Genomic DNA, 19,659 nt, shown 5'->3' on the forward strand with positions numbered 1-19,659 from the left:
TGGACTCTAAGGGAGAAGGTGAGGGTGGGACATTCTGAGAGAATAGCACTGAAACATGTATATTCTCATGTGTGAAACAGAACACCATTCCATGTTCGATGCATGAGACAAATGCTCAGGGCTGGGACAATGGGATGACCCAGAGGGATGGGATGGGGAGGGAGGTGGGAGGGGGGTTGAGGATGGGGAACACATGTAAACCCATGGCTGATTCATGTCAATGTATGGCAAAAACCACTACAATATTGTAAAGTAATTAGCCCCCAACTAAAATAAATAAATAAATAAAATAAAATAAAGAAAAATAAACAAAGAAATAAAGATTCAACTGACCAAGTTAACTTCTTTCTTGTCTGCATTTCTTCCCCTTCCTCAATTCTTGGCAGAAAATGGTTACTCTGTTTGTTTACACTTTCATGTCACATCTAATGGTCATATTTCAGGCCTCATTGTATTTGACCCTCTCAATCCCATCCCTAGTGTCATTTGCTATGGTTCACCACTAGCTAATTTTTCAACACTCCTCTCCTTAGGTTTCATATAAAAATATTTTCTAAATTTTTCTCTTTCTGGTTGTTTCCTCTCAATGACATTTAATGCTGCTGCTGCTGCTGCTAAGTTGCTTCAGTCGTGTCCAACTCTGTGCAACCCCATAGCCGGCAGCCCACCAGGCTCCGCCACACCTGGGATTCTCCAGGCAAGAATACTGGAGTAGGCTGCCATTTCCTTCTCCAGTGCATCAAAGGGAAAAGTGAAAGTGAAGTCGCTCAGTCGTGTCCGACTCAGTGACCCCGTGGACAGTAGCCTACCAGGCTCCTGCGTCCATGAGATTTTCCAGGCAAGAGTACTGGAGTGGGGTGCCATTGCCTTCTCTGACATTTAATGACCCTATCACTAATTAATATTAATATTCTTCAACTGAATGTATCAGTTCAGTTCAGTCGCTCAGTCGTGTCTTACTCTTTGCGACCCCATGAATCGCAGCATGCCAGGCCTCCCTGTCCATCACCAACTCCTGGAGTCTACCCAAACCCATGTCATCCCCTAAAACTTGTTCCTGATCCAGTTGACCCCATTTTACTGCATGTTTCCACTTTCATCCAAGTTTTCAACTTAGAACTTGATCATTGTTCTTGACTCCTCCCTCTCTAATATTCCTTATTATTCATATCCTCAAAGTCTTGTTAATACATTCTTACATACTGCTTAAATTCACCCATTTCTTCCCATTCCCATTATTTTTTCTAGAGAGGTCTTACACCTTATGTAAACTGTATTCCTTTCAGGTTTCCATGAATCCACTTTTCATCATGTCTAATTCATCCTTACTACCATCAGATTGAACTTACCAAAAGGTACGTCTGATTTTGTCACTCCCATCAGTAAATTTTTACCATCAACTGTTACATCTCACAAAATTTTCCTTTTGTTTATTATGGTCCAACCACAATGCTTATTCAGTGAATGGTGATGAACTATCTAGACAGGGGCAATATTTATCAATTACTTACTTTATTATTATATCAGAGACTCCAATGTTTTTAAACCTTGTATTAGTGTATTAGAACTGCCATAACAAAGCATCACAGCCTGGATAGGTTAAAAAACAGATATTTATTAATCTCACAATTCTGAAGTTTACAAATCTGAGATCAAGAGGACAGCCTGTTTAGTTCTTCTGAGATCTCTTTCCTTGATTTTCAGATTGCCATCTTCTTCTGATGTCTTCACACAATATTCTAGTGTTGATTCATGTATCCAAATTTCTTCTTTTAAGAACAGCAGTCATATTAGATTAGGATCCACCCTATGGAACTCATTTTGATTTAATCAGACTTTATAAAGGTCTTATCTCCAAGTAAAGCTACTAGAGCTCATCTAAAAATTTCATAAAGCTGAAGGATACAAAATATAATACATAGAAATCTCTTGCATTCCTATACATTAACAATGAAAGATCAGAAAGAAAAATAAATGAAACAATCTCATTTACCATTGCATCAAAAAGAACAAAATACCTAGGAATAAATCTACTTAAGGAGACAAAATACCTATACTCAGAAAACTATAAGATACTGATGAAAGAAATAAAAGAAGACACAAACAGAGAGATCTACCATGTTCTTGAATTGGAAAACTCAATACTGTGAAAATAACTATATTGCCCAAAGAACTCTATAGATTCAATAATCTTTATCAAAGTACCAATGGTACTTTTAAAAGAACTAGAACAACAACAAAATTACTATTTTCATGGAAACAAAACAGACCCCTAATAGCCAAAGCAAACTTGAGAAAGAAAAAGACAGCTGGAAGAATCAGGCTCCCTGACTTCAGACTGTACTACAAAGATAGTGTAATCAAGACACTACAGTACTGGCACAAAAACAGAAATAAAGAGAAGTGAAAAAGGATAAATCAAATCCCTTTTGACTATACAGTGGAAGTCAGAAATAGATTTAAGGGACTAGACCTGATAGACAGACTGCCTGATGAATTATGGATGGAGGTTCGTGACATTGTACAGCAGACAGGAATCAAGACCATCCTCAAGAAAAAGAAATGCAAAAAAGCAAAATGGCTGTCTGAGGAGGACTTACAAATAGCTGTGAAAAGAAGGGAAGCAAAAAGCAAAGGAGAAAAGGAGATATACCCATTTGAATGCAGAGTTCCAAAGAATAGCAAGGAGACATAAGAAAGCCTTCCTCAGTGATCAATGAAAGAAATAGAGGAAAACAATAGAATGGGAAAGACTAGAGCTCTCTTCAAGAAAATTAGAGATACCAAGGGAACATTTCATGCAAAGATGGGCTCAAAAAGGACAGAAATGGTATGGACCTAACAGAAGCAGAAGATACTAAGAAGAGGTGGCAAGAATACACAGAAGAACTGTATAAAAAAGACCTTCATGACCCAGATAATCACTATGGTGTGATCACTCACCTAGAGCCAGACATCCTGGAATGTGAAGTCAAGTGGGCGTTACGAAGCATCACTACGAACAAAGCTAGTGGAGGTGATGGAATTGCAGTTGAGGTACTTCAAATCCTTAAAGATGACACTGTGAAAGTGCTGCACTCAATATGCCAACAAATTTGGAAAACTCAGCAGTGGCCACAGGACTGGAAAAGATCAGTTGTCATTCAAATCCCAAAGAAAAGCAATGACAAAGAATGCTCAAACTACCGCACAATTGCACTCATCTCACACGCGAGTAAAGTAATGCTTAAAATTCTTCAAGCCAGGCTTCAGCAACACGTGAACCGTGAACTTCCAGATGTTCAACCTGGTTTTAGAAAAGGCAGAGGAACCAGAGATCAAATTGCCAACATCCGCTGGATCATTGAAAGAGCAAGAGAGTTTCAGAAAAACATCTATTTCTGCTTTATTGACTATGCCAAAGCCTTTGACTGTGTGGATGACAATAAACTGTGGAAAATTCTGAAAAGATGGACATATCAGACCACCTGACCCGCCTCCTGAGAAACCTGTATGCAGGGCAGGAAGCAACAGTTAGAACTGGACATGGAACAACAGACTGGTTCCAAATAGGAAAAGGGGTATGTCAAGGCTGTATATTGTCACCCTGCTTATTTAACTTATATCCCACGTATGTCATGAGAAATACCAGGCTGGAGGAAGCACAAGCTGGAATTAAGATTGCCGGGAGAAATGTCAATAACCTCAGATATGCAGATGACACCATCCTTATGGCAGAAAGTGAAGAAGAACTAAAGAGCCTCTTGATGAATGTGAAAGAGGAGAGTGAAAATGCTGTCTTAAACTCAACATTCAAAAAACTAAGATCATGACATCTGGTCCCATCACTTCATGGCAAACAGATGAAAATACACTGCAGCCATGAAATTAAAAGACACTTGCTCCTTGGAACAAAATCCATGACCTACCTAGACAGCATGTTAAAAAGCAAAGGTCCATATAGTCAAGGCTATGGTTTTTCCAGTAGTCATGTATGGATGGGAGAGTTGGACTGTAAAGAAAGCTGAGCACCGAAGAAGTGATGCTTTTGAACTGTAGTGTTGGAGAAGAATCTTGAGAGCCCCTTGGACTGCAAAGAGATCAAACGAGTCAATCCTAAAGGAAATCAGTCCTGAATATTCATTTGAAGAACTGATGCTAAAGCTGCAACTCCAATACTTTGGCCACCTGATGCCAAGAACTGACTCATTGGAAAAGACCTTGATGCTGGAAAAGATTGAAAGCAGGAGAAGAAGAGGATGACAGATGATGAGATGGTTAGATAGCATCACCAATTCGATGGATATGAGTTTGAGCAAGCTCCTGGAGTTGGCGATGGACAAGGAAGCCTGGCATGCTGCAGTCCATGAGGTCTCAAAGAATGGGACACGACTGAGTGACTGAACTGAACTGAGAATAAGTGAAAACAAAAATAAACAATAGGACATAATTAAATTTAAAAGCTTTTGCACAGCAAAGAAAACTACAAACAGAAAGACAACCCAAAGAATGGGAAAAAATTTGCACATGAAGCAACCAACAAGGGATAAATCTCTAAAATATACTAACACTTCATGCAGGTCAATGTCAATGAAACAAGTCTATCAAAAATTGGGTGGAAGATTTAAATAGACATTTCTCCAAAGAAGACATACCGATGGCTAAAAAGCACATGATAAGATGCTCAACATCGCTAACTGTCAGAGGAGTGAAATTCAAAACTAAATGAGGTATCACCTCACACTACTCAGAAAGGCCATTACCAAAAAATATACAAACAATAAATGCTGGAGAGGGTGTGGAGACAAGGTGACCCTCTTACACTGTTGGTGGGAATGTAAACTGGATAACAGTATGGAGGTTCCTTTAAAAACTAGAAATAGAGCTCCTGTATGTTCCAGCAGTCCACTCCTGAGCATATGTCCAGAGAAAAATATAATTTGAAATGACCCATTCATCCCAATATTCATTGCAACACTATTTACAATAGCCAGGACATGGAAGCAACCTAAATGTCCATCAACAGAGGAATAGATGAAGATGTGGTACATGGATACAATGCAGTGTTACTCAACCATAAAAAGCAAAGAAATAATGCCATTTGTAGCAACATGGAAAGCCTAGCAACTGTCATACTGAGTAAGTCAGACAGGGAAAGACAAATATCATATGATATTGCTTCTATGTAGAATTAAAAAAAAAAAGCCTACAAATGAACTTATCTACAAAAGAGAAATAGAGTTACAGATAGAAAATAAGTTTATGGTTACTGGTCATGTGTAGGGGTCAGATAATTTGGAAGATTAGGATTGACATTTTCTACTATATATAATATAGGTAACTAAAAGGAACCTACTGTATAGCACAGAGAACTCTTCACAATACTCTGTAGTGATCTATATGGGAAAAGAATACAAAAAAGAGTGGATATATGTATGTATGTGTATATATATATAGAGAGAGAGACACACATACACACACATATGTATATCTGATTCACTTTGTTGTATACTTGAAATTAACACAACATTGTAAACTAACTATACTACCATAAAATTAAAAAAGTACAGTTACATTCTAAGGCACTGGGACTTAAGATTTTAATACAAATTTTGGAGGATATAAGTCAATCCCTAATAAGCCTGGGCATAAAACTTACCCAAATTCAAACTTTTCACTCTTGATTATGACAGTTTATGTTTATACCATCAAGAAAGGTAACCCTAGTCTAGAATTCACCAATATTCATGCAGCATAATTTTCTTCTCAGTTTATCCACTCACTGTTAGAAATACAGATATTGGATGAAACGTTTACTTTCTGCTTGAAAAAATTATTTTAAAAAACATGTATGTGGAAGGAAAATGTTCCCTATATCAATAAAAAGGAGAATGTTTGGAGCACTGAAAGGTAGGCAACTACTAGAAGAATTGTAATTGCTACGTTGTATTCAAATATTTCTTTCTTGATGTTGGAAATCTCTTTTGCTTGGGAAAACTACTGAGCTTTAATAATAATATATTTTTATATCATATATTGAACACCCAAACACTTTCTATTACATTTTTGTCTTTCTCAAAATCTTAACATCCAAGATCATTCTATGCCAAGTTATCTTCTTTTCAAATACTTGCTAAACCAAATATTCCCTATGATGCCATCTTTTTCTATCTGGGTCATTACGTTTTCAACCCATTTCTTTCCTGGATCTTGCCACATACCAAGATGAAGGAGACTGTGGTGAACATCTGTTGTTTTTGCTGCCCAGTACTTTCAGACAATCAAATTCTAATTTTCTTTTCAGTCCATTTGCTTCTGTTAGAGTGGAATCCATCTCCCAATACTGTGTGATTTAGACCTGGAAATTTGGAGTATTGCTTTGTCTGGCCACAGCAACAGTTAAGGAATAGAACATAACCCAAGCTGAGCTGGTGAGATGGAAGACAATTTTACTCTTATTTCTGGAAAAGATATTCCTACGCTTTCCTGTGAGGCTTGAGATTACATAACAACTGGAGATCCTGCAATCATATTGTTACCACTTGGAACCAAGAATATAAAAGCAAGTCAAGAAATGATGGAAGATACAGTGAGTTCTAATTACATTGTTTGCATCATGAAACCATTGGACCTCCTAGTTATAGGACCGAATAAATTTAATTTTGTTTAATTCGAGTTTGATTCAGATTCTGTCATTTACAGCATTAAGAGTCTTGATTAATGCAGAGAAAGATACTCTTTTAACCAAAAAAAAAATGTATAGTAGATGAGCCAGCAAGTACATTTTCTTTTGGTTACATGTAACAGGGAAAAAAAGTATGATATGCAAATACAAGGCCAGAAGCTACAAAAGGACATTGAGTTTTACAAATAATTTTAGCAAACAAATGCAAGAAGAGCCATGTTTTGTACTAGAACAATTAGAATTCTTGCTAGACTTCTAAAGTCTGAAGTCATAATCAGGATCGTTAAGGCTGAATACAGACATATCTTTCTACATATATATAAATTGGTTCAGAAGGGAATGTATGCCACCTCACAATGTGGCAGTAACTCTGGCATATGCAACAGATAGTGAAGGGTGAAATATTGAGAAGGAACAGAATGAGGGACCTAGAAACCTGTGAGAGATGCTAAGGCCTCTCAAGTATGGATGGCAATGGAACACTTTCTGTCTCTGCATGTGCCAAGTTTGGCTTTGGAGTACAAAATGAAGCAGGGCAAAGGCTGACAGACTTTTGCCAAGGATACACAGAAGCACTATACTAAAAAGATCTTAATGACCTGGATAACTATGATGGTGTGATCACTCACCTAGTGCCAGACATCCTACAGTGAGAATTCAAGTGGGCCTTAGGAAGCATTACTAGGAACAAAAGTTATTGGAGGTGATGGAATTCCAGCTATTGAAATCCTAAAAGATGATGCTGTGAAAGTGCTGAACTCAATATGCCAACAAATTTGGAAAACACAGCAATGGTCATAGGACTGGAAAAGGTCAGTTTTCATTCTAATCCCAAAGAAGGGCAATGACCAAGAATGTTCAAACTACCGCACAATTGCACTCATCTCACACGTCAGCAAGGTCATGCTCAAAATCCTTCAAGCTTGTCTTCAACAGTACATGAATGGAGAATTTCCAGATGTACAACCTGGATTTAGAAATGGCAGGGTAACTAGAGATTAAATTAACAACATCTGCTGGATCATAGAAAAAGTAAGAGAGTTCCAGAAGAATATCTACTTCTGCTTCATTGACTATGCCAAAGCCTTTGACTCTGTGGATCACAATAAACTGTGGAAAATTCTTGAAGAGTTGGGAATACCAGACCACATTACTTGCCACCTGAGAAATCTGTATGCAGGTCAAGAAGCAGCAGTTAGAAACGGACATGGAACAATAGACTGGTTCCAAATTGGGAAAGGAGTATGTTAAGGCTGTGTATTGTCATCCTGCCTATTTAACGTCTATGCAGAGTACATCATGCAAAATGCCAGGCTGGATGAAGCACAAGCTGGAATCAAGATTGTTAGGAGAAATATCAATAACTTCAGATATGCAGATGATACCACCCTTATGGCAGAAAGCAAAGAAGAACTGTAAGAGTCCTCTGGTGAAAGGGAAAGAAGAGACTGAAAAAGCTGGCTTAAAACTCAGCATTCAAAAAACAAAGATCATGGCATCTGGTCCTGTCACTTCAAGGCAAATAGATGGGGAAACAATGGAAACCGTAACAGACTTTATTTTGGGGGGCTCCAAATTCACTGCAGATGGTGACTGCAGCCATGAAATTAAAAGACACTTGATCCTTGGAAGAAAAGAAATGACAAACCTAGATCAGCGTATTAAAAAGCAGAAACATTACTTTGTCGACAAATGTCTGGATAGCAAAAGCTATGGTTTTTCCAGTAGTCATGCACGAGTATGAGAGTTGGGACCATAAAAAAGCTGAGTGCTGAAGAACTGATGCTTTCAAAATGTGGTGTTGGAGAAGACTCTTGAGAGTCCTTTAGACTGCAAGAAGATCCAACCAGTCCATCCTAAAGGAAATAAGTCCTGAATATTTGAAGGACTGATGCTGAAGCTCCAATACTTTGGCCACCTGATGTGAAGAGCCAACTCACTGGAAAAGACCCTGACACTAGGAAAGATTTAAGGCAGGAGGAGAAGTGGACAGCAGAGAATGAGATGGTTGGATGGCATCACCAACTCAATGGACATGAATTGAGCAAACTCCGGGAGATGGTGAAGGACAGGGAAGTCTGGCGTGCTGCGGTCCATGGCATCACAGAGTCAGACAAGACTGAGCTATTGAACAAAACATGTGCCAGGGCATGTGCTTGTTGATAGAATACATTCAAAGAAGCAAGTAGGAAGCTTTAAAAGAAATTGTTTAAAGTCACTGTATCGCATGGGAGAAAAAAATTAAGAATCCAGGATCACTGCAAAAGAATGAGTATATTCAAAGAAGAATATATAAAACAGTCTATTTATAAAGCAAAATAATAAAAGACAAGTTTCCACAGACAGCTGACTTAAATATATGCTAAGTCGCTTCAGTCGTGTCTGACTCTTTGTGTCCCCATGACTGTAGCCCACCAGGCTCCCCTGTCCTTGGGGATTCTCTAGGCAAGAATACTGGAGTGGATTGCCATGCCCTCCTCCAGGGGATCTTCCTAATCCAGGGATTGAACCTGTGTCTCTTACGTCTCCCTCATTGGCAAGCAGGTTCTTTAACCCTAGTGCCACCTGGGAAGCCCAGCTGACCTAAAACCAGCCAGCTAAATGGTCAGGGAAACTATTAACTCCCTGTTGTGTGGCCAGCAGTAGTTGGAGTGAGTTCTTTTTTTATCTCCTATGAAGAAAGGGAGTGGTCAAGAGTGAAGGGATTCTACCAGGGCAGCAGGTGGTAGAGCAGCATTTGGTCCACTGCCCTGGCCTCTTCTTGAGCACAGAGGAGAAAGGCATCATTTTCCTATCATAGAGGCAACATGAAAGCAGGAATTTTCTGGATATTGAGAAAACTTGGGTCATCTTCTATTCCACTGTGAGTCCAGTTCATAATCAGAGAACGATTTCCAATCTCCCTTCCATTTGTCATCTTGAATCAGCAGTGGAAGTAGAGGGAGTCGAGTTACTGAATATAGAAGCCAGAAAAAGATTCTCAATAGGACAGAAAATCATTCAAGTGGGCTGAGAGTTAATAGGGCAAGAGAAGAGAAAGGGACCCAGAAAATAAAAGGAGTTTTGCTTAGTATTAATAAGAATGGACAAGTAGGTTTGAAGTTAGAATGTTAATGTCCTCAATTTTATGGAGAAAATGAGCCTTGTGAGGATAAACTATATAGTGTAAGAAAAGTGTTTCCACATTTCTAACACTCTGTGGACTTTATAAATAACATTTTCCTATTTGAATCCAATATAAAGGAATTTTTTTCTATCCCACTCCAGAGCTTTTGTAAGAGTCATTTTTAATTGCTGACTATCCTTACTTACTAAATGATATGTTATTCTTTTTCTGATTGTTTTTAAAAATAATTTTATCTCTTGTATCAGTATTACTTAGCTTCAATTATCAATTTCTAGAAGCTTGAAATGTTTGCCATATGACTTATATTGTCCAGGTTCTAGGACCAGGGATTTACAGCTGCTCTTGCCTCTAAGTCTGATAAAAATTGATGTGCAAACTAAAAATTCCTTTTAACTTCAGGAAAATAGTGATGTTCATTCTCTAATAGAAGAATAAAAAGAATAAGAATGAGTCTGACAGAGGTATAATAGTTTCCTTTTCATTTCACCTTACTGAAAATTTATTATGATATATATTCACGTCTGCTTAGGATTTTGGTGACTTAGTGAGGCAAGCTGTCATAAACAGGTTGTATTTCAGATATTGTTATTCCTGATGTCTTATAGAAACAAACTCAATAAAGTATAGTGCTTTATATCACCTTACTCTGGATAAGGAGCACCGCTTTCTTTAGCAGTCACTGAATTGTATGACATAATTTAGACTGCGTTTTATGTAAAAATGGTAGCACTTATTTTTGTTTAGTGCATCACAGTTAATAAACAGCACTTATATTTATATACAAGTGTATATAGCTTTAAATGTTTATATAACTTGAAACATACTTATAAGTGCTGTCTATTAACTATGGCACACTGAACAAAAATAAATGCTATTATTTTTATGTAAAAAACATTTCATGTAATTCAGTGAATACTAAAGAAACTGGTTGTTCCCAAGTAGTGGCTTCCCAGGTGGCACAGTGGGTAAAGAATCTTCCTGCCAGTGCAAAAGATATGAGTTAGATCCCTGGGTGGAAAAGATCTCCTGCAGAAGGAAATGGCAACCCACTCCAGTATTCTTGCCTGGGAAACCCTGTGGACAGAGGAGCCTGACAGGATACAGTCTACAGGGTCGCAAAGAGGTGGACACAACCAAGTATACATGGAAGAAGTGATATATAAGTAACAAGGTTACCATGAATGAGTTTTAAACCCAAGATTATGGAATCACAGGTGAAATGAGACAAAAAGGAAACTGCACTATTAGGACACAGGATAAGACTGTTCAATGTTAAAACCAAATAATCTAGACTCTGAGAAATACACTGATGTCTTCTATTATGTTACTTTTTCTGTTAAGGTTTTGGGAACAGAACATAAAACTGTGTATGGAGATGAGGTTTCTTCTGAAGAAAAGTGGACATACTTGCTATCATTCAGGCTCCAGAAATAAGTCACAAGTCTGTTTGGTGTGAGGAAAAAACTTATTTTCCCTTTTAGAGTTGAAGAAAGATTTGGTCTGAATTCAAGTTGTAGAGATCTTGGTAAATTTCAATGCAGGAGTTCAGTACTCCTGACCACATGAAGAATAGTGGGCAATGAGGCAAGATAAGGAATTCTAAAATAACTTGGAATCCACATATTGCTGTAAATCAATTTCTGTGTTGTATTTCCCTAGAGCCTGGTGTCCTAGACCTTTGGAAAAATATCCTTAAAGTTATGGACTGCTCTCAGTTGCCTCTTGCTGCACTTTGTAGAATTAGTACCCCGAAATCAGATGCTGTCCTATGCATCTGTTAAAATAACAGAGATCTGAACCATCGATCTGTGGGCTCTCACAGCCAGGATGGGGAAAGCAACCATGAATCCAGTAGAAAATGTGTGTGTCCAAAAACAGACTATAGGCAGTCATAGGGCAAAACAGAGGGGGGCAGGGCAAAAGGACTTCAAGGACTTGTCCTTGAGCAAATAAGAAGCAGCACTCTGGAAACTACCTCTGGGGTGAAAGTCACTTTGAGGAGGATGGATTGCTAACAATTAGGCCAGTGAGAGTTCAATACATGCAATCTGGGCATTGAAAATAATTCTGTAACATGTTGGCAAGATCTGGGAAACTGGTATTAGTATATTTTCTCAGTCATATCCTATTAGTTTCCAAATGCCATTTAGACTATATCCTTATCATTTCAAATCTCCATTGTCATTGTCTTGTTCTGGGTCATCATTGTCTCTTGACTGGATTACCACAATGACTACCTAGATAGACTCTTTCCCTGTCTTAGGTAATATAGCTAAATTGTCTTTACAAAATGTCCATCTCATTGTGCTGATGTCTTTTTAAAATTCCTCACTACTGACTTCACATTCCACACGTTATGGTGCCCTTACAGATTTGGTGTTTGTTTACATAATGGTGTTTATATCTCTAGACACTCTCTCTGCCTCAATTAGTACACCAACTCCTTGCAGTCCCATTAACGCTCAAAGCTTTGTTACCTCCAAATTTTTCCATGTTATTCCTGCTACCCAGAATGCCCCACCCATCACCTATTTCCACTAAAAATGTTTCTTCCTACTTTAGTGTTAGTTACTCACTTTAGTCATGTCTGACTCTTTTCTACTCCATGGACTGTAGCTCGCCAGGCTTCTTTGTTCATGGGATTCTCCAGGCCAGAATACTGGAATGGGTTGCCATTTCCTTCTCCAGGGAATCTTCCTGACCCAGGGATTGAACCCGGGTCTCTTACATTGCAGGCAGATTCTTTACCAAAGAAGCCCTACTTTACTTGCATCTTCCTACTTAATTTGCATCTTTCTCTCAACAGAACATCCCTCTGAGAAGTCTTCCTGATACTTGCCCACCATATATACATGGAATAGGTTATGTTCTTAGCTTACCCTCTAGAATACATTACATTATTATTATAATACTAATTATTATAATACTAATACATTATTGATATTGCCTATTTCTTAAGGGACAAGACTGTTGTCTTGTTTACTCTAACTCTTAGCACTATTCCAGACTCAGTAGGAGCTCAGGAAGTGTCACTGAAAACATTAATTTTTTTTTCATTAGTAACACAACCACTCTATGAGTTATCATTATTATCTTATTTTAAAAGTATGAAAATACAAGAAATATTAAGTGACTTTTCCAGTGTAGCAGAGATAGTCAATGATCTAACCAGGATTCAAAATCAGATCTTTCGATTACAAATTCAGTCCTTTCTCTGCTCTGTTGCACTGCCATTGGATATTATACATTTCTTTACAAACGTATCATTTTGCTGGAAGGCTGTAATCTACATTTGAAAATTAATTATTGCAGAGATGCTATTGCTATTACAGAAGAAAGAGTAGATATTTGAAAAAGATAAGTTTGCCCACATGGTTCTCACACTTAAATGTGTATTGAAATTATCTAGATTACACAGATTGCCCAAAGATGGTAAAAAGGGGTTAAAGAGGAACTTATACAACTCTGTAGCTTAGCAATTCTACTTACTGGAAACTAGAAGACAAGAAAGCTTCTCTATATCTTTTTTTTTCTTTTAAATCTTGTTTAATTGTTTTAAACATATTTCTGTATTTTCCTTATGTAGTACACTAGTGTTAAGAAGGAAATTTTTAAATCAACCAGATATTTAGGAAATTGATTCAAGCACGACTTAACCCTACTCCTGGCAGGAAACCACCTTGGTTATGTCAAATTTACTCTGGCAGTCCAAAGACTCCAGGAATGTGGGAATCACGAACATGGCCTCAGTTGCACATTACAGGTCTGCTACATTCACTCACTATCTTGAATTGTCAATGTCCAGAAACCTTGGATCACTGTTAATACTACTCCCACACTCAGGCATGTATGAGATCTAAATGCTAGGTTCAGAGCTGGAACCTAGCAGTCTTTCTGCTGATCACAGATGCCTAAAAAATTATATTTGCCAAAGAAACTGATGGAAAACACTACACCCCACCAGATATCTCAATTTAGGAACATAGTTCCTTTCTACTTCATTTTTTAATTTAAAAATTCTTTCAAATGTTTGTTTGTTTTACTGGCTTTGTTTTCTTCCCTGCATCTGTTCATTTGTTTAAGTAAAATTGTCTAATTTTTGCTTCTATTTCCTCTAGTTATAATGTCACATCTGCTTACCATCTTTATTTTTAATTGATTTGTGATAAATGACAGCTTCAAGCCTAACCCTTTAGCTTACAGTTTGGAGTTAGTATACACAATCAGAAAACAGAATTTTACCCTCCTGCTTTTGTCTAAGATTCTAGGATCAAATAATAATAATAATAATAAAGTTTTTTTCATTTATGTGTCTTTCTTCTTTTGGTTTAGCTTCTCAATAAGGAAATTTATTCTGTTTGTCCACTGCCTAATCTCATGTAGATCTTCTATACTCATTTGTCAAATAGTGTTAATAGTGTAGCACTCTGGCATCTGTAGCCTAACTTGCAAGATGCTGGTGACAGTGGATTAGAAGTAAATTCTATTAAAAGTTGATAAAATACAAGAAACAAGTACTTTGTATTTTGCATCAGGCACATCACAGCTACCACAGTACCCTATATGTCAAATATTTTCCAAAGTAGCCTCTGAGGTAGCTAATGAGCATTAGAGTCAATAATTCCCAGAGGATCAGCTAAAATATCCTCTGCTGAGTGGTCTTCATCATGTACCATCTTATGATCTCCCCACTGGAATGATCCACCTTTCCCATTTCCCCTCCACCAATGTGCTCCTCTGCTGGAAGTTAGGACTCAATTCAATGGATTTTCTCCATTTTAGTTCTCTGGACATTTCATAGATATTAACCAGGCAAGACTCCTTGTTTTTTCCTTGATATAGCCTGTGGTTAAAATGCCTTCAGAGAAGTGTCATCAGAACAATAAGTGCCAAGTTGGGACTGCATACCATTAACACCTATTTCCTTCTCAAAATTTCAAATACTAATATAGTGGGATAGAGTGAAAATACAGTGCAAGGGGGTCTCACTTTTTAATGTGCCTCAAGATCACCTCAAGAACTTGTTAATACACAGATTGCCAGGCCCCATGCCAAGAGATTCTGATTCAGAAGATTTAGGTTGGGGTCTGAAAACTGCAGACAAAGTTTTTCCTTTGTCTTCCTGTTGATCATGTACGGTTTAAGAACTGGACTGTAAAGAAGTCAGAGTGCCAAAGAATTGATGCCTTTGAACTGTGGTGCTGGAGAAGACTCCTGAAAGTCCCTTGGACAGCAAGGAGATCAAACCAGTCAATATTAAGGGAACTCAACTCTGCATACTCATTGGAAGGACCAATGCTGAAGCTGAAGCTCTATTATTTTGGTCATCTGATGTAAACAGCCAACTCATTGGGAAAGTCCCTGATGCTGGGAAAGAGTGAGGGCAGAAGGAGAAGAGGGCATCAGAGGATGAGATGGCTAGATGGCATCACTGATGCAATGAACATGAACTTGGGCAAACTTCAGGAGATAGTGAGGGACAGGGAGGCCTGGTATGCTGCAGTCCATGGGGTTGCAAAGAGTCGGACACAACTGGGTGACTGAACAGCAACAACTGAAAACTTGTATTTCTCAAGAGTAATATCAGTGCTGCTAGACTGAGGACCACACTTTGAGACCTGTTGTTAGAGTGTAAGAAATACTGATTTTAGAAGCCAATGCTTGAGTCTGAATTACAACTGTTTTATTTGCTGTGTGACATGGAGCAAAAGACTCAGTGTCTTTAATCTTCATCCCTCACTGTATATATGAAAGATAGTAATCAACACTGCTTAGGGTCATTGTGGGGATTCAATTAAAATTAGAAACAAACACACACACACACACACACACACACACACACACACAATATTAGGCCAGTATATGACTAAAGCAAGTATTCTATAAATGTTCTCTGCTCTTCCAGCTCAGCTGGCCTCTTCACAAAAAAGCAACAACCTCTCCACTCTGGGCTATAGCAAAGCCAGCATCACTGACTCAATTCCTAGCAATCTTTCTGGTAGTGCTGGTGGTAGTGCTAAACGACCTGCCTGCCAATCCAGGAGACATAAAGAGATGGGGGTTTGATCCCTGGGTTGGGAAGATTCCCTGGAGAAGGGCATGGCAACCCATTCTAGTATTATTGCCAGGGGAATTCCATGGACAGGGGAGCCTGGTGGGCTACAGTCTATGGGATCACCAAGAGACTATCATGACTGAAGTGACTTGGCACAGCACATGCAGTAATCTTTCCACAATCTTTCCGTTGTTTCTCTAAAAGTTATAAAGGGCTCCAACTGCCTCCAAAATTATTCTCTGTGAAAACAGCCAAATGACCAAAGTTTTTTTTCTAATGACAAACACTGAATACTGGTTATAGCCTTACTTGAATGTGGGCTATTTAAAAGCTCTGAAGCCTTGCCTATCTATGAAAGCCTTCCTAAATAATGCAAATTTAACTTAAGCAGAAGGAACTCAGATTTTTTAATTCTCATCAAAGGACAACATAGGAAAGCAATACTTTCTTTTGAACTCTTTTTTATTTTCTTTTCAGAGTAGTTTAAATTGAATTGAGTAAAGATATGTTAAACAACAGAATTCTACTTTCTCCAAACTTTTCTTCAAATTTCCATTTTCAGTCTTAATTTGATTTCATATTGGCTGTGAGTATGTAATGTCTGCAGAGCAGAAACAGGGAGCAGTGAGGCAAGGATGGAAAGAGATGACAAGTACTTAATCAAAATTTCACTGTTTACTGAACACTCACTTTGTATGAGACATTATGCTGAGGCATTTTGCGTACTCTCTCATTTGATCTTGCAATAATCCTGTCAGGTTGAAAAGTATTCCATCCCCATTTTATATATGACAAAATAGGTCATAAGAGGTAAAGGAATTTAACATAGATAGTTAAGTAGCATGGTCAGGATCCAAACTCGGTTCTCTAATGCTTTTACTCTTAATCATTACAACAAATTCTCTTCTTATAAGCAATGAAGAGTCCATAAAGAATTCCTTAATCCTAAACATGCATGTTGATATACTCAAGGATGAATTAGAATATACACACATACACATTCATACACACTAATATGGCAAACTTTAACAATTGCTGAACCTAGATGAAGAGTATCAGAGATTTATTGTATTATTTTTTGCTGTATATTTTTAACATTTTTTTACTAAAAAAGCTGGATTAAAAGAGGCATTCAAATTGTATAAGGTGACAGCATGAAGATCAGTTCAGGATATGGATTTAAAAATAACACAGAATGCAAACAGTATAGAGAAGAGGTCACTGAATGAATTGAAATTCTTTGAATTAATGCCTGTGTGCAGTTTTCCCTTAATGCTCTTGACCTTGAACATTCCATATCTCTGTAGCTTTATCTAAATATCTTCTTACACTCTCCCTCGGCATCTGCAATTGTCACAAAAGTTCACTTACTCATTTCAACGATAAAAATCATCTTCTAGCAGTCCTAAGAGAATTGCCAGAGTACATATCTCTCTTTTTTCCTTTATATATAGCTTTGCAAATTTACATGGTCTGCCAAATTGATTATTCCAGAAAATATAATAAATTTTCCTGTTCCATCGAAACAGTCATTTGAAGAATATTTTTTCTTTTTTAAATAAGGCAGAGTCAAAGTAAACCAAATTCAAGGATATTTATGTAACACTATTTGGGTCATAATTTCTCAACAGCATAATTAAGATCAAGAGACCTTTATCCTGTACAGCCTCTTATACTGAAGATCCTGGATTTAAACAGTCACTATCATAATCCACTTAAATGAATGTGAGATACATCACCCAGGAGGCTTGTACTATAATGATTAAATTTAACACTAAAAACCAGGCCTGTCTTTTTCCATATCTATCAACAACATATCTTACATGTAATCAATTCACAAAATATAATAAGTCACCAGAAAATTTTAAATAACTATAATTACGCTCCAGGCTGTAGGCCCAGTCATGTAATTAGAACCAGAATTGTCTTGTTACAAAAATGTTCAGGGCAACCAAAAGGAATTCAAAATTTTTGAAGACAATGCCTAATTATTTTCTTTTGAGAGCTGGTCCTAGAAGAACAGTGTGGAGGGGAGAGAAGCTTGAGCTTAGGAACAGACTGCTTATATTTATTATCTCACAACCACTCTATGCCCTTTGGGAAAGTTATTTGAGCTGTCTAATCCTCAAATTATTCATCATTAAATGGAAATAATGATAGGAACTATTAGGCAATGCCGTCATAGGAATAAAACAAAGTAAGTCATGTAGGATTCATCAAAGAGGGCCTATTGATAATTAAGCACTTAATGCAAGCTGCTTGTTATTATCATCATTACTATTATTTTCATGCAGATGTACCAGAGCATCTCAAATTCAGGATGTCCAAAACTAAGCTTATTCTTATCCTTTCCATTTTCACTCCTTCTTCTCTATTCTTTACCCTGACAGAACCATGATCTACTTCATTCCCTCAAGGTTGGAATCCAGGAGAAATCTGCTTATTATTTAATCATAACATCTACTCAGCAATCACATTGTATTGATGTCAATGACTAAAGCTCTCATATTTGCCTTCTCTCCTCCATATCCTCTGACACTGACTTGATTCAGGTCCTCATCATTTCCCGTCTGGATCATTGCAATAGTTCCTTTATTCCAGTCTAGCTCTCTTCAGGAAGTTCTCCACAAGGTTTGCATGTAATAACTCTTTTAAAATAATTATAATTTCACTCTCTTTAAAAAATTATATGATGGCTTTTAATGAAAAATCTTCAGGTGTATGTTCAGACATGACAAATCAGACACATGTGATAATCTCTATTCCTTTTTTTCAATATTTTTTTGACATGGATCATCTTTAAAATTTTTATTGAACTTGTTACAATATTGTTTCTGTTTTATGTTTTGGTTTTGGGGCCACCAGGCATGTAAGCTCTTAGCTCCCCAATCAGGGATCAAAACCTGCAAACCCTACATTGGAAGGCAAAGTCTCAACCACTGGACCACAAGGGAAGTCCCTCTGTTCCTTCTTAAAATCTCTCTATATATGCCATCAATGGCTATAAAATAAATAAGCCCAATTTAGCGACTTACAACAACATTTATTATTTCACCTTAATCTTTTCAGGCTACTATAACAAACTACCATAAATTGGCTAGCTTATAAACTACAGAAATTTATTTCTTAAAGTTCTAGAAGTCAAAAGTCCAAGATCAAGATACCAACAGATTTGGTGTCTGCTGAAAGCCTGCCTCCTGGTTCACAGACAGCTTCCTGCTGTATCTTCACACGGTGGAAGGGACAGGGGCTGTCTCTGGAGTCGGTCCTTTTATATGGACACTAATACCATGCATGAGGGCTATCTTCATGATCTAACCTCCCAAAGGCCCCAACTCCTAACACCGTCACCTTGTGAATTAGGATTTCAACATATTATGTGACATATGCACTCGGTCTACAGAAATCAGGAATTTGGTGCAGCTTATATGAGTACCTTCATCTCACTGTTTCTTACAAGCCAACATCCAAGGTGTAAACAGGAGCTACAGTCTTATCTGAAGACTTGAAAGGGGGAGGATCTGCTTCTAAGCTCATTCATGTGGAAGAATTCAGTTCCTCCCAGCCTATTGCACTGAGGGCCTGTAATTCCTTGTTGATTATTGACCAGAGATCTCCCTTTGCTCCTTACCATGTGGGCTCCTGTATATAAGGCAGGTCACAATACAGAAACCTGCTTTCCTCAGAGCTAGTGAGAGAGTAAGAATGAGAATAAGAGCAACAGAGACAGAAAGTAAGACCCAAGTCAAGGTCTCTTTTTAACTTAATCTCAGAGGTGAAATCCCATTACATTTGTCATACACTATTCTTTAT

The sequence above is a fragment of the Giraffa tippelskirchi genome, chromosome 1 (assembly GCF_054371585.1).
Source record: "Giraffa tippelskirchi isolate mGirTip1 chromosome 1, T2T-mGirTip1v1.2.pri, whole genome shotgun sequence".
Classification (NCBI taxonomy): Eukaryota; Metazoa; Chordata; class Mammalia; order Artiodactyla; family Giraffidae; genus Giraffa; species Giraffa tippelskirchi.